This window comes from Lutra lutra, chromosome 4 (genome assembly GCF_902655055.1).
Source record: "Lutra lutra chromosome 4, mLutLut1.2, whole genome shotgun sequence".
In the NCBI taxonomy this organism is placed as follows: domain Eukaryota; kingdom Metazoa; phylum Chordata; class Mammalia; order Carnivora; family Mustelidae; genus Lutra; species Lutra lutra.
The window spans coordinates 171,540,624-171,556,504 of record NC_062281.1 but is presented as its reverse complement, the minus strand read 5'-3'; positions in this window follow the sequence as shown (position 1 = coordinate 171,556,504).

Below are 15,881 nucleotides of genomic sequence, written 5' to 3'. Positions count from 1 at the left end.
ACTTGCTGTCTTGTGCTTTGCCACAGTCATGAGAACAACATGCCTGGGCCAGCCCCTTAGTCCCAGGGGGGAAATGAGGGACATGGGAAGCTGAGCCAGTATCAACTGGGCCCACCCTAGATCTGCCCATCCCAGCTGACCGAAAGAGCCATAGGCTACAGGAATACTTGGCCCATGACACAGAGACTTTGTGGTTGTTTGTTACACAATGTCTGGGAGAAAATATATATATATATATATATATATATATATATATATATATATATATATATGAACATAAACTCCTATATTAACCAATATAGGAGTCAAGCAGGACCCTTCTCATTTCTATTCCTGCTCTCAGATTCCTGACAGTCTTTGGTCTCTGCTTCTCCCTGCTCTTCTGCTTCATCTATTCTTTTCCTAAAGGTCAGCTTCTTTGGTTTCTCTTCCTCTTCCACATAATTCCCATGTAGACTCCTGAGCTGGTTCTCAAGAATCTACCATCGGCCCTAGAAAGTCTCTCAGCCTCAGGCCATGTCTGTTGTCAAATCTGAGACATGGAGGACTTACCCACTTCTCCACTCATCAGTGAGACTTCATGGCCAGCCAGGAAAAAAACACAACCTGAGAAACACAAGGGAGTGTTCTATGATTCCCAGGGTGGGGAGTGGAGGTAAAGGAGCACTATTCCTTTCTCTGAGTCTCCCCCAGGTAAATGTCTTTGCACAGCAGATAAAAGCTAAAAACATGTCCCTTAGCAGGTCATTCTGTTACTTATGCAAATAATCACCTGTCATAGGGAGGAGAGTGTGCTGGGATTGCTCCCTAGGTATGTTGGTGGTGGTGGTGTTGGTGGGAATAAGTAGCTGAGATCAAGAGGACTAGGGAAACTGAGGCAGCAGTAAGTCTGGCCTTAAAGGACTGGCACTAGAAATGAGGAAAGAGTCTAGTTACATTGGCAGCCAACTTAGTGAGGGCCAGGAGGAGGACCAATACGGTGGGCATATCCCCAGACACAAGAACACCAGCCTGCACACCCAGTTCCGAGTTCCACCCAGTCTGATGGTGACTCTCGTTAAACAAGGCAAGGTAAGTCAGGACATTCACAGATGCCACAGGGCAGGCAGTGGCAGGCCAGTGCATGGACACTTCTAGAGGCCAGCAGCCCATCCTGAGGTAGGCAACTGGTTAAGTCCTGTGGTCTTGTGATCCCTTCCCTTGGTTGCCAGCCAGTCTCAAGGGAGATACACATTTAGAAAGATGGATGAAACCAAGGGTTAGAGAAAAGTTAGAGAGCTGGGACCCTTGTTAGTGACCACAATCTCAAGGGAGTTACACATTTAGAAAGGCAAATGAAACCAAGGGTTAGAGAAAAGATAGGGAGCTAGAACCCTTGTTAGTGACCGCATAAATTTGTAGAGACATTCTTGAAAGTGTTATGGAAATATTTACCAAAACTAAGTCATGTAAAGTCTATAACCCACCAGTCCTCTCCTGGGTTTAGAGCCTAAGATGCTCCTGACCAGATCCATGAGACACGTGTACCAGAATGAGCATCCTGGCGTTGCTTCTGGTCAGCTGAAGCCTGGCAGGATGGACAAGAGAAAGGGGGTGGATGTACCTGAAGCAGGGAACTAGCTATATAAAGAGCAACAGGAATAGATCTTTAGAACGCAGTGCAGAGTGAAAAAAGAGTAAGAAACAGAACAAGATTTATGGCACAATACCATTAGTGTAAATTAAAAACACATACACACCACAAAGCAACGTTATATTTTAACAAGGATCCATGAGTCTGTTAGGCCATATATCAAAACACACAGGAGTGAATACCAAGGGGAGGAGAAGGGATGGGCTTGAGGACTGAGGATAAAGTGGGAAAAAGCCCATAAAACAAGGGGAGGCCTGGCACAGACTTCTTTTTTATTTTTTTTTTAATTTTTTTTTTTATATTTTATTTTTTTATAAACATATATTTTTATCCCCAGGGATACAGGTCTGCAAATCGCCAGGTTTACACACTTCACAGCACTCACCATAGCACATACCCTCCCCAATATCCATAACCCCACCCCCCCCTCTCCCAACTCCCCTCCCCCCATCAACCCTCAGTTTGTTTTGTGAGATTAAGAGTCACTTATGGTTTGTCTCCTTCCCAATCCCATCTTGTTTCATTTACTCTTCTCCTACCCCCTTAACCCCCCATGTTGGCACAGACTTCTTATGGTAATGAATGTAATAAACATAATTTCCATATCTGAGATCTGTTGTTTGTTTGTTTTTCATCTCAGGTGAGTCTACAGGGAGGTGGTTTGGGGGTGGGACCATCCTACCTAGGATAGGGGGGATCATGGAGGACAAGGGGCCACAAAGATCTCTGGGGGAGGGGCCACAGTCAGGTGCAGGGAGGCAGGGAATGGAGAGGTGGGGGGCCCAGGCTTCAGAATCAGACAGTCCTGGGTTTCAGTCTTGACTTTGCCACAAACTAATTGTGTGACCTTGGACAAGTCATGTGGCTGTTGGAAGGTCACTTCACTCTCCAAGCCTCCATCTCTTCATCTGTCAAATGGAAATAACAATACTTCGGTCTGGAGATTAAATGAGACGATGTTTGCAAAGGGCTCAGCACAGTGCTTGGCTTCATAAACAGCAGATTTTCTCCAATTCTCAGAATGGAAAATGAAGCTTCATTTCCATGTTTCTTGGCCAGCTTTCTGTTGGGAGAGGCCCTGGATCAGCAGCTGCTAGGGCCACCAGTGGGACAGCAGTGAGTTCTAGGGACAAGGTGGGGAGGCCTGCTGACCGCTTCCCAGGAGCCGTACAGGCCTACACACTGCAATCCAGGAACAGCCAGCTCAGGCCATTGGTGGGGGTCATAAAAATCATTATCTATCCAGAAAATGGGGTGGAGGAGAGCAGAGGAGATGGAAGGATGTTGTGAACTCAAGAGACCAGAGAAAGGTCAGGTGGAATGGAGGCCCAGAGCCCCTTCTTACTATTCCTTACCTGCCCATTCAGAGTCCCTGTCCTGCCCCTGTCTTAAAGGCAGTATCCTGCACTGGACCATTCCCCTTTGAAGCTTTCTTCCTCCAAATAAGATCACAATTTATGCTTTCCCCATATTGGTAGAAACCTGACTACAGTTTTCTTTGAAGGCAGACAGGACCCTTGCCCTCTGGGCATTTTGCTCCACACTGTGTAAATGCTGTGTGCGTTTTACATCAAAGCCTGATACATCTATGTGCATTCTTTATGTGGAGGTCCCCCTCCTTGGCATCAGCTCCCCTGGGAAGTATGATCTAGCCTCTCTGGAAATCTCCTGGGCTAGAGGCCTGCCTGAAATCCTTGTTTAGCTTTCTCTTTCATTCCCCCACATGCCTTGCATCATACAGTCTTGTTGTAAATACCTCCCCATGCTATCCGTTTCTCTTTATTTCCTGTGTCCAGACCATAGTCCAAGTCAATGTCTTCATTACCTCGGACTTTCTCCCTGCCCCTTGTCCCCTCGCCCAGGCTACCCCTCTCCCATCAATTCCCCAGGCAGCCCCACGAGTGATGACTCTTTAATGTAAATATGACCATGTCAGTCTCTTGCATAACTTTTCAGTGACTTCCCATTACCTGAGGACAGGATCCAAACCCCTTAACATGTGACATAGTTTCCTGCATCAGACAGCCCCTGCTGATGTCCATCCAGGTGACTCCAACTTCCCAAACCAAATGGCATGTCCTCTACAGCTTTAGTGCCAAACCCTCTCCTGACCCTGGATTTCACACAGGTTTGTCCCTCCTCCTTCTTTACCCGTCTAAGTCCTACTTGCTTTCAAAGATGAATTTCACTTCCTCCAGGAAGACTGCCCTGATGTTCCAAGTCCATACTAAGGGTCCTGTCATGAGTTGAATTGTTCAAATCCTAAAATCTCCAGTACCCTTGAATGTGACCTTATTTGGAAAGAGTTTTTGTAGATATAGTCAAGTTGAGGTTACACTAGAGTGGGATGGACCCTAACCCGATGCGTGGTGTCCTTCTAAGAAGAGGATGCAGATGCAGAAGGAGGAGGCCATGTGGTGACAGAGGGAGGGGGCAGCTGGGAGCCAGGGAACACCAGGGATGGCCAGCCACCACCAGACACTAAGAAGACACAAAAGGAGCCTCTCCTAGAGCCTTCCCAGGGAACGTAGCCTGGCCAACAGCCTGATTTCGAATTCTGGCCTCCAGAACAATGAGAGACTGCATTGCTGCTGTTCTGTCCCAAATTGTGATCATTTGTTACAGCAGCCCTAGAAACAAAGACAGGCCCCAGCCAGGTGCTTCTGGAGCCCCTGTGCTCTCTCGCCAGAGTCCTTGTCCTTTATGCTTTCAGGGATGACTTGTCTGCTCCAAATGGGTCAGCAAGCTCCATAAGGAAGGGACCTTGTCTGACTTGTTCATTGCTGTGGCCCCACTGCATCTTTAGAATGTATGAACCACATTTGCTGAACGAATGAATAATGAATGAAGCTTCAGGAGTGCAAAAAAGGCTGGGGCGACAAAAAGTGGACATGGTGGGAGGCGGTGGACAGGCCCGGAAGTCTTCATTCCTCTCCTGGGAGTTCTGGAGCCAGACACCGCCTGCAGGAAGCACCAGAGTGTCTGAGCTCTGTGCAAACAGGAGGTAAGATCGCCTCTGGGCGTTTCAGGGCGCTCCCATGAGATCCATGGTGTGGTCCTTGATGCGGGAGAAAAAGGCCATCCTACAGGCCTGCAGAGGTATCTCCCACTAATATCTTTGAGAAGCAAAAGCTCAGGCCAAGAGAGTTGGCAACAACACTGTGTTTTGGTATTTTACAGGGCTTCTAAAGAAGAAGGGAAGAGAGGGCCCCTCTTGGAATGAAGGAGCTGAGCTGTGACTGCTGGGCCCAACCTCAGTCCTTGCGTCCTAGCCCTGCTGCTTCCTTGAGCAAACTCCCCAACACCCAGATGACAGCGAACCCTGCTCAGCCCCCTACCACATCTCTTCTCTGTGTCCCCTGCCCTACCCACATGCACCTGCTCCAGTTGCAGGTACAGCCCTTCTGAGGCTGCTCCCACCATCTACTTGATCTTCTTTCCTTCCTGGTGCATTTCCCTGCAGTGTGGTTGCTCTACAGACCCACCCTGAGAGTTCATTTGGCCCATTCTCTCTCTTGGCCCTGAAGCCTTCCCCCTGATCTGCACGTCCTCATTCCTGGCTTGCCCTAACCACCGCCCCAATGATGCAAAGGATTCCAAGTGCAAGTGTTAGGGGACAATTTGGCATAGAGAAGGAGACTCCTGAGTTTTGACTCCCCTTCCTGATTGGCATGTGTGACAGCCCTAGGAGGGAGCAGGTGGGGGTCAGCAGGGGCTTGTGCAGTGGGACAGAGGCACTGAGTGGGGCCCTGCACAGCCCAGGGCAACCATCTGAGACAGCAGGAGGGAATCTTCGAGGACAGTAGAGAGATGATTGTGATCCTTGGAATTGTATGTCTGGGGGCATGGGAGAAGCTCAAGTTCAGCCTTGGTCTTTAAGGATTCTAGTCCAAAGAGAATGGATGAGAAGGAGCGAAGGGTGGCCTCCAGAATTTGGGTGCATTGCATGTACTGAGAGATACAGGAAAGGCCTGAAAACATAATCCAGCACCAGCGGAAGGGCCACTGGAATCTGGAAGAAGTCCAGCATTGCAGTAGGTCCAAAAGCTACTTTCCCAGATTGCCCAGAAAGGATCCTTTCCTTGAAAGAGAAGGCTCGTCCCTACTCTTGTCACCCAAATGGGAGAGTCCTCTCCCATGGTCAGCTACGGCTAATTTCTTTTGTGAATTTTAGCATTTCTTGGAAAGTCAGAATTGCTCCAGTTCTTGGAGCCCTGAAGTTTATCCTGAAGGGCAGTGAGAGAACCTGGAGTGAAGGAGACCATCCCCGTACCCAGGCTACAAAATGGGGGAGGGGAGGCAGGAGAGTTAGAGAATCATTTCCAGTGCCTAGGAGCCTGCCCTGCCAGTGGGGCTTTAGGGCACCTATGGCATCGCTGGGATCTCAGGTCTGGCAGGTGTCATTTTAAAAGCTGCCTCAATCTGGATGGGCTGAGCAAAGCCCAGGCAGAGTCGAGAATGACAGGAAAAGGTATGTTGCACGCATCAGGTGTGTGCTTGTTTCTATATTTCATGAAGCCCTCAAGTCCATTTCCATCAGGAAGCAAATTGAACTCTGCAGCATTCTTTGCCGAGGGCCAGAGGGCAGGCAGCCTAGGGACGAGATTTTGGATAATAAATCCCTGATAAAAGAAGCAGCATCAGAAATTCACTGCTGGTCAAATCTGGTGCATTGTAGGTACCCAGTAAATGGTACTGAAATGCATGACGCTCCTCATACACAGATATTTGACACCTCCAGTGTCTTGGCCTCGAGTTGACCCCTGTGGGTAGTGGGTATTAGAATAAATGTTGGAGACGAGGGTAACGAAGTTGTTTCTGCATTTGGCAAACAGTCCAATCCCAAAACTGCCCTAATCTGCTCTGTGATGCATACTCCTTGTTAGACACCCATCTGGTAGATGATTGTCGGAGTGACTTGCAAACAACAGATGGGACGTGACTCCCGCAGGAGAGCTGAGAACACAGAGCAGGAGACCCAGGAACTTGGGCAGAGTCTGGTGAGTTCCCCCTGGAGCCATACTTCCTCTCCTCTTCCACAACAACTGTGGTTTGTTATGTAAAGAAATGTAAAGAGACACACCTTTCTTAAAATGTGAGAATTATCTATGACCTCATTCTGCTGCACTCTGTCCATGAATTAGTGATTCTGAAGGGGGCCCCAGAGAAGGAGAATTTACAGGGACCAAGAGATCCACCTTTTTTCACAATGGCCTTGTACTGTTGGCTCATTTGTCCCAAAAACCATGCCAACTTTAACCAGACCTTGTCTGGCTGGTCCGCATACTCAACCTGGGACTATATGGAGGAGTGGGCAGAATAAAGGTTTGGTTGTTCAAAACGTTGGAAGCATAGCTACACCATTTACTTACTGAGTAAGATCTGAAGCTCTCTGAGCTTCAGTTTCCTTATCTGTAAAATGGGTCCTATTGTACCCATGCTCTTCAGGGTTCTGATGAACACTAACTGAAGAAAAGTATGGAACATTCCCAGCACAGCTCCTGGCACTGGATAGAAGCTCAGTATATTCTGGCTACAATTGCTATCATTTTCTAGATGCAAAATCAAAACTTAATGAGTGGCTTCCTCTTAGCCAGAACCCTTTTGATCATAGGTGATAGAAACTAACTCAAATTAACTTTAGTGAAATTGAGAATTTGTTGGCTTTATAGAACTGGAAGTCTGGGGACTCCAGGTCTCAACAAATGATGACTTTGTCATCACTATTGTCATTTTCCTCTTTATCTTGACCATTCTCTCACAAGCTCTCTCCACCCCTTTCTCTCTATCCTACTATTTTCTGAAAATTTGCTTCACTGTTGCCTTAAGCAAATGAGCTTCTATGATGGATGGCTTGGAGGTGCACTCTGGCTGCAGGTAGCTTCAGGCTTACGTCATCCCAGTGACCCAACCCCACAATAAAAAGGGAACCTTGTCTCTTCTGTTGTCCATATATTAGATCCCAAAGAAGTGTGGGTGACTCAACTTGGGTCACATGCCCATTCTTGAGCCAACCGTCATGGCAGAGCTCGTAGGGATGGAAGTATGGACAGGGAGTTTTGACTGTCTAGACCTTGACCAGTTGTCCATTCTTATGGCTAAGGGGCTAGACCTCTGATAGCTAGACCTCTGACTGGCAGCCCCACCAGGCAGTTTTCCAAATGAAGGTGTGGTAGACAGAAGGCTCCAAACTTCTTTGGCTTGCCTGCAATTGAGAGGTGGAGATTATTTTTCCTCCCCATGAATCCTAACTGGTTTTGATGTGTTTTGGCTGATAAGATGTAGCAGACATGGTACTGTTTTACTACAAGGCTGGGCTTAAGAGACTTGCAACTTCCGCTTTCAGGCACTGGGATGCTCCCACCTGGAACCCAGGCATCGTGCTATGAGGAGCCTACACCACCTAGATGGGCCTTGTGGATGACAGCCTGGTGCTCCTCCGCCCAGCCCCCATGAGTGTGCAGCCCCCAGCCAGGACCAGCTATGGGCATGTCAGTGAGAACCTGAGACCTCCCAGCCAGATCAAGCTTCAGGTCACTGAATCCCAGCCAATACCAGGAGTACCAGAGCCACCCCATTGAGCCCAATCAACCCACAGAATCATGAGATGTTACAAGACATGGTTGGCAAAAGCAGTAGGTGTCCATTATTTCTGGTAAAGAAAACCAAGAATCCATCCTTCCCAATCCCCTTACCCACTAGGGTGAAGCTCTGACAGCAGAACAGTGGGGTCATCTGTTTAGGCATAGCATTTCTTAATGCCCATGGGGGTAGAGTACTGTGCCCCCATCCCTGGGGTGATAAGGAGGCACAGTCTTGCTTCAAAGTCATGCTCATTCAACTCGCGAGTCTGTGCTTTCTCTGCCATTCCAATGGCCCAGAAGGGCCATAGACAGAGAGAGGCTCTGAGTAGTTCTTATCGTGTGGTGAATGCAAGAGGAGAAGGGGGTATCTTACCTGAGACCCGAGAACATCAAGACCAAAAGACTGTACAAAGCTGAGAACCAAGCCAAAGCTGAATCCTGAAACACACACTCACACACCCAGATGAGAGGAACCACCCAGCTGCAGGGCTCAGAGCAGGTGTGAGTGTCAGAGGCTAGAGACCAGGGTCTGAGAGCCAAAGGCTGAAAGCACGAGGGAGTTGGCTCCAGCCAGCACAATGTCTAAGCTGTGGACCAGTCCCCATGTTGCTAGGCTGACATGACATTCTCTTCCTGTTTGTACCCTGCTGGCCACGCCGGTGCGGAGGTCACACAGGCATTAGGGGCATGTGCTCAGGTTCAACACCTAACTCCAAAGACACGACGTGCTTTCAAACTAATTCCTTATGAGACCTTGTGGATTACAAAGAGGAAATGCTTGCATCAGGCTGGTGATTGTCATATTGAGTTAAATTTGATCATGCTAGTAAAAGGATTTGTATTTTTGTACCAGCAAATGGACACCTCCAGAATTAGCAAACAAAAAGATGACTGGAAATAAATTCAACCAACGCAGTCTGTCGAGCTATAAGCAGGAGGGAATCTGGGATGACTCCTTCGTGTCATGAGGGTATGACATGAAGTAAGTGTTGGTAAATGCTGTCATGGGAAGAGTGGCTGACACTGGCTCACGTCCTGACTACGATCCATGGGATCACACTTGTATAAGCGGCCGGTGGCCTGCTGTCTGTTCCCTCCTGCCCACCGCCTTCCTATTTCTCTTCAGACTCAGATAACCCAGCAGGCTTTGCCCACTCAGGCCCTGAGCCCACCCCACCCCAACCCAGCCTGGCTGAGACGCCCACAGGCAAGTGGATCCCGGCTTAGTCATGCTTCCATCAGCCCAGATTCCTATGTGCCTAGGATGGATTTCGAAGCCCAGCACTCTTGCTACCTGCTTGGAATGTAACAATTACCCCCTTACTGGGGCTTGACAGGGACACAGAGCAGTCATCTATTCAAGCATGCACCTCCATCATCCAAAAAAGAAAATCAGTCCATGCTGGACATTTGTCTAGGTGCCCTGGGGCACGCAAAGGACATTATGGAGACCCAAGGCAGAGGCCAGCGTGCAGGCCAGGCACACAGGGGGAAGAGAAGGAAGGCGTGGCTCCATGGACACAGGAGGCCCAGATACACAGCCTGAGCCCACGCCTCACTGGCTGGGGGCACTCACCCAGGACCAGGGACATGGGGATGTCAGCATGGGCTCAGGGCAGTGTGGATATTGCTATGGATGGGTCAGTCTGCTGCTCCTCAGGGAAGAGAGGAACAGGGATCAGCGGGAACCTCTGCTCATGGAGGGGCGAGCCGAGGTCCCTGGGAGGCTCTCTGCACTTGCCACTGCTCCTCTCCTCCAGGTGTTGGCTGGCACTCCTTCACTGTCCTAGCAGAAACTCCTTCCCCTCGGACTGGATTGATTGGGTTTTGTATCCAGTAATCCTTTCCTGTGCTCTCTTGGGTGTTTTTTATTGTGTAGGACAAAGATGGAAGTCTATTTACTAATCTGTTCAATTTTAACTCAATGCTGCAATCATCCTGGGAGGGGTGGGGAAGGCTTCGGCCCATGTGTAAATTCTGCGGGGAGCACAGTGAGAGCCCAGCAGAGTCAAACTCCAGAGTAACTTCAACACAATAGGTCTAGGGTTTTTTGTTTTTTGTTTTTCAAAAAGCAACTGAAATAGAGAAGGTAGAATTTCTGAAGGGAAGGTGCCACTAGCATTTTCCCTATCTCAGCAGCTGCAGTGTAGGACTTCTGCCTGAATAATCTGGCTAATTGCTTCAGTTCTTGGCTTTGCTCAGGCTGGGTGAGGAGGGGGCCTCCTGCTGGGTCGTTGAGGGGCCAAAGGAGGGGAAGGCATCTTCTCTTGTCAGAGCTACAATCAGTAGACAAGTGATGAGTCTACCAACAGCTACCCCCTTACACATCTCTAACCAGAGATTTTCCCCAAACCACCAGCTGTGTGGGTGTCAGAAGTCTGTCAGAACACACTGCCTGGCCGCCAGCTGGTGTGACACGTTGGTCATCTGGGTTCAGGCGCTGGCAGACTGAGACTGGAAAGTGAGACGTGGGCTGAGGGTGAGGCCACCCGGGAGCTGGAACCTAGCCGCTGCCAACCAGCCCCAGAGCAGCCCTGAGCTCCCTTCGGCCTCCAGGTCTTCACCAGAGCCCAGGACTCAGCCTAACTGTGCACGTTGATTGATCAGGTCTTCATCTCCCTGTCGTGCCCTTGGCCAGGGCCCTGTGAGCAACTTGACTTCCAGTCTGCATTCTGGCCTCTGCCAGGAGAGTCTAGGGACCTCCCCCTCGCCCTGTGTGGCTGCCATGCCCATTCTGACCCACGGCCATGTCCATGGCCAGACCTTTGCTGCACCTGGTGCCCAGGGTAGACAGGAGCTGACAATGGGCACTTCCCATGTCCAAGTGCAGAGCACCCTCCGGAACTTGCAACTGACACCCACCTCCAGCACACTTGATGATGACTCATTCTGGACACCTGTCTTTGGCCTTGGCCCTCTGTCCCAGGGACACCATTCTGGCTCTGGCGCCCAGGCTCCAAAGCTATACACAAGAGCCCCTCCTCCTTTCCAGTCTGATCAAATGATTTACTGACTGGGCCTATTTTCTATGTGCTCCCCTATTAAGAAAGAGGGCATGAGCTTCTTTCCAAAGAAACTGTCCCTTAACCAACTCCTGGTTGACACATCTATATTTTGCATCAAGACAATGAAGGCCACTGCCTAGGCTGGGAATCCCATTGGCACCAGCCCCACTATCCTTTCTGATAGCCAAAGAAATCACTAGGGGGTTTCTCCTTGAGGAATGCCTTTGAAGGTACTGAGCTCCCTGTTCATTGACAGCATCAGGCTGTCACCTTAAGTGTGGCAGAGGCAGCAGAGATGGGAAGGTGCTTGGCTCCTTGAGGAGGGGTGGAAGTGCCCACCTGGTGCTAAAGTGCTGATGAGGTTGGCACAGAGGTACACACAAGCCACAGGTGCATGTAACCAGCCCTGCCTCCATTCGTAGGACTCGTGGATGCCCTGCACGGGAATGCTCCTAATTTCAATCACAGATCACATCCACACCAGATAAAACCAGCTTGCTAAATTGGGTTCCTTGCTCCATCCTGATGTGTGCCCTGGCATATAAAATCAGTCGCTTAAAGGCAAATCAATGAGCCAGATGAGGTCTCGGGTCTCAGGAATTAGGCTCCATGCCTCTGCCTCAATTTTTCAGCTTCCAATTTAGCTAACATTTATTGAGCAACTATATTTGCCAGGCAGTGAGCTCAGTGATTCCACATATGCTATTTTATGAGCAGTTGTAAAGGCTCTGCAAGGGAGTAATATTATGGCCCTGCTAAAAAGGAGGATAAGTGACAGCCTCAAGGTCACCCAGCTGTCAGCGGCAGAGCTGTGCTTGGAACCTATCGCTACCCAAGACCAGCTCACAGGATGGGGTGTGGGCTTCTCATTAGGGCCTGTGTCTTCTGCTGACACAGCAGCTCCGGAGGGAAAAGTGCATAACAGGTGTCCAGGTGGCAGAGTGTGCCCCTGGAGGTGACCACTAGAAGACACTGGCTCCTTTGGCCACAGACACAGGTACTATACCAAAGGGGCCTCTGCCCCTGGTGCCTCCACCTCTCCCAGCTCCAGTTTTCTCACCCATGAGGAAGGAGGCCTTCTACCCATCGCACCAGGGCTGTCAGAGGATCATGTGAACTGCAGGAGAGCAGAGCATTTGCCAAGGACAGTGCTGGCCACATAGTAGGTGCTCAGAAAATAAATATTATTGGCAGGACTGAATGCCACAGTGTTGGCTCCCTTCCAGGCTCCTCCCCACTGTGATAGGCACGTTCTAGGACAGTGTAGAACGTCCCCTGTGCCCAAGACACAGGGGGCTCGTCTCAAGGCTTCACCGAGTTTTATACTCACTACTGAAAACAGCCTTTGGCTCACGGCCACCTGTGACAGCCCCATCTCCTTTCCCTCACTGTCACTCCCCACATGACCCTGCAGAGGCCCCAAGCCATCCATCCTCTACATCAGAGTTTTAAAGACTGGGACTTACATATATTTTTTTTTAATTTTGGCAAACAAAAGTAATGTTTGAAAATCTGTGACTGCCGTCATTTCACAGACACTTTAACAGCAAAACCAAGAGGACATATTATCAGAACAAACAGCAGTCCTTTCTAAGAACAAACAGCTGGCAAACTTAGATTAATATACCCTCCCCCCCCCCCCGCAAAAAGGTTGGACTTTAATTTTTTTTTTGAGTGCAGAGAAGTGTTATGTGGAATTTTATTTTTTGGTGTCGCTTGGCAATTTTTTGTCCTTGATACACATTTGTCAATAGAAGGATCTATCTTCAAAGCACAGTGACCACAATGGCAATGGAAAACATTCAGGGAGTACTAGCTGGGGGCCATAGGTTCAGTGAATTTCCTTAAGACACAACCTGTGGGGTGGAGAGGCTGGCCTCATTGTCCAGATGGGAAAACTGAGGGTCTTGCCTTATCCCTAATGGAGGCTGTGACCTCAAGAGGACTGCAAGAAGGGGCTCTCTCCAGGTCACTCCCAGCGCAATGCATTCTGGAGCTCAGATTCAACCACCTGGCACGGGCAGGAATGGATGAGAGAAGCATGCCATGGCCGGGTGAGACGCCATCCCAGCCTGCTCAGAATCTACAGATGGCTCCTGGGCCCCGTGGGTTTAAATCATCCTCCACCCACAAAGCAAGAAAAGTGACAGCTCTTTTCAGGATCTTCATGATATGATACCTCAAGGCCCAAGTCCCTCACAACGTCGAACTATCACTCTGAGGTATCCTGAGGTAAAAGCTAATATTTATTAAAGGAAAGCTGATCTAATCTCTAGTAAAGGTATCACAATGGGCCTATTGATTTTTTTTTTTTAAAGAAAAGTTACATTTTAAAAAGAAAAATGCCAATTTCACAAGCAACCTCCAGCCAGATTCCAGGCCCCTGGGATAGCTTGCAGCAATTCTGGTTTAAAAAAAAAGAAAGAAAAAAAAAAAATCTTGAGAAAAGGGCTTTTCATACAGACATATAAGAAAGTAAATAAAATCGATTGAAAATACTAACAGAGAACGATTCATTTTGTTAAGTGATATAAAAATGCCAAAAGTGCATCCTCTTCCCAGGTTCTAGGGCTTAGAATGTTCTTTTCTGAAAATTGACATCTGTAGGGAAGGAAATACAAATAAAGAGAAAAATTATGAGCACCATTTTTTTAAAAAAGTCAATCCAAGTGATCACTGACTGGCAAAGACATAATCTCATTAACTATATAGTCAGGGTCTCATTATCTCACTGTTACAGGATTTGTGTCCCTGTAGTGCCCACAATTCTTGGTCAAGCCACTTGGAAAGACGAAGAGGTAGACCAGATGAAGAGTGGTGGGCAGCAAAGCAAAGTTTATTGAGCAATCCTGTAAAACTTCCGGAGAGGAAAAGGGCCCAAGTGGGTTGTCCCCGGAGTTTCTAAGTTTAGGGGTTTTTATAAGCTCTTCTGTGGAACTATCTTAAGCAACAAGGGTTTGCTGAGTCGTGCCAATTAGGGCTTTTGTCATGTATCTGTCCACCTATTAAGTTAATGTCCACGAGCTGATGGTCCTTTTTTTTTTTTCCTGACATCTGGGGGCTTATGTCTTAACTGTCCCTTGCCCTTGATATTGACAAATGCTTTTATGGTTAATTATCTTATTTTAGGACTTTTTGCAGAAGTAATTCCTGCAAAGGCTGCAAAGCAAAATGTTAGTGTGATCCGGTCTAAGCTGCAGAATAGGATGTCAGTGCTGTCTGATTTTAGCTGTCCCGCCTCCATATTTTCTTGTTGGGAACCCTACCCCTGACTACCTGACTGTCCAACTAACTCCTAACATTAGCATTAGGTGCTGGGTGGAGGGCTTGTGAGTTCTTTGTAGAGAATCTTCTGGAAGAAATCATGCCCTCACTAGGACCCAAGGTTGTATCCTGTGACTAAGATTCTCAATTAGTCAAAATGCCTGGGCTCTGTGTACCCGTCGGGGTCCCAGCAGAAAATAGGTGGCATGCTCAGCCTGGGTAAGTGAGGAGAGTTTACAAGGGGGTGGGCAAGGTGTAGGGATCACCATGAAAAATGGTGCAGGACCCCAGGCCTGAAGGAATGAGGGGAGGAGTCAGGTACAGGAGTCTGGAGACCAAAAGAACTATGGTTTTCTTGTACAGTGTCAGCTAGATCATCATGACACCACAAAGAGAGAAGCAGGGGGAAACAGTACCCTCCTTATTTTCTTCCTTCCCTGGGATCTCCTACTGGTGTTCCCCATTGCCCAAACCCAACTGGAAGTCAGAAGACAAAAACCCTCTTGATTCATACATGTTGCCCTCCCAGGCACAGAACTGGGAATCTTGGGACCAAGTATCTTCATTCACTGGGACTTTGATTTATATAGGAGTTCAAAGGGTCAGATATTAAGTAGATCTAGAAATACACATCTGCCAATGGATGTGTCGTTTTTATTTAAATAGAAAGGTATTTAAAATGTAGCTATATCTGGATAAATCTTGAGGGAATATTTTCCATTAGGTGGGGTACCACAGAGTGTCCTCAAACTCAGCCCTAGATAAAACTTCCCCAAGTTCCTCAAAAAAAAGGACCAATAGGACCTATGAGTTTAAGTCCAGTAGAAATTTTGGAACATAAGGGGCACTGGCACCATTGAGAATGAGATGGGCATTCATATAGCAGTCAGAGGCAATGAGCATGGGAGCCTGGTGACTGGGGTCATGATGAGGCTAGTTTCACTTAAACCCCAGGGCTGTAGTGGGAGAAACTCCACAGCCATTGAGGAGAATATATGGGCTACCAGGATTCCCCAGGATCTGGGACAGGAGGGATAGGCAAATGTTAAATTTAATAAAGGGAAACCTCACTAAAGTGGACCCAGGAGGTAAGAAGGGGAGGCTGGAAGGGGGACCCTTACCACTTAATGTCAGTTATAGGAAAAATTGTCATTACAGACCCTAACAGAAGAATCTCAGCAGGAAAGAATCATCAAAGACAGGCCCAACAGAGAAAGCTGTACATTGTATCTCCTGTAAGAACCTGACTACCCTCATAATTCAGCCAATGAGAAACCCTCATCACCCTAAACTCTTGCTTTTCTCCCATGGACTTTTGTTCAAAACAACCCTTCCCAACTTCCTCCTTCTCCATAAAGTAATGTTCCTCTCCTTTGTATGTTGGACTGACCTATG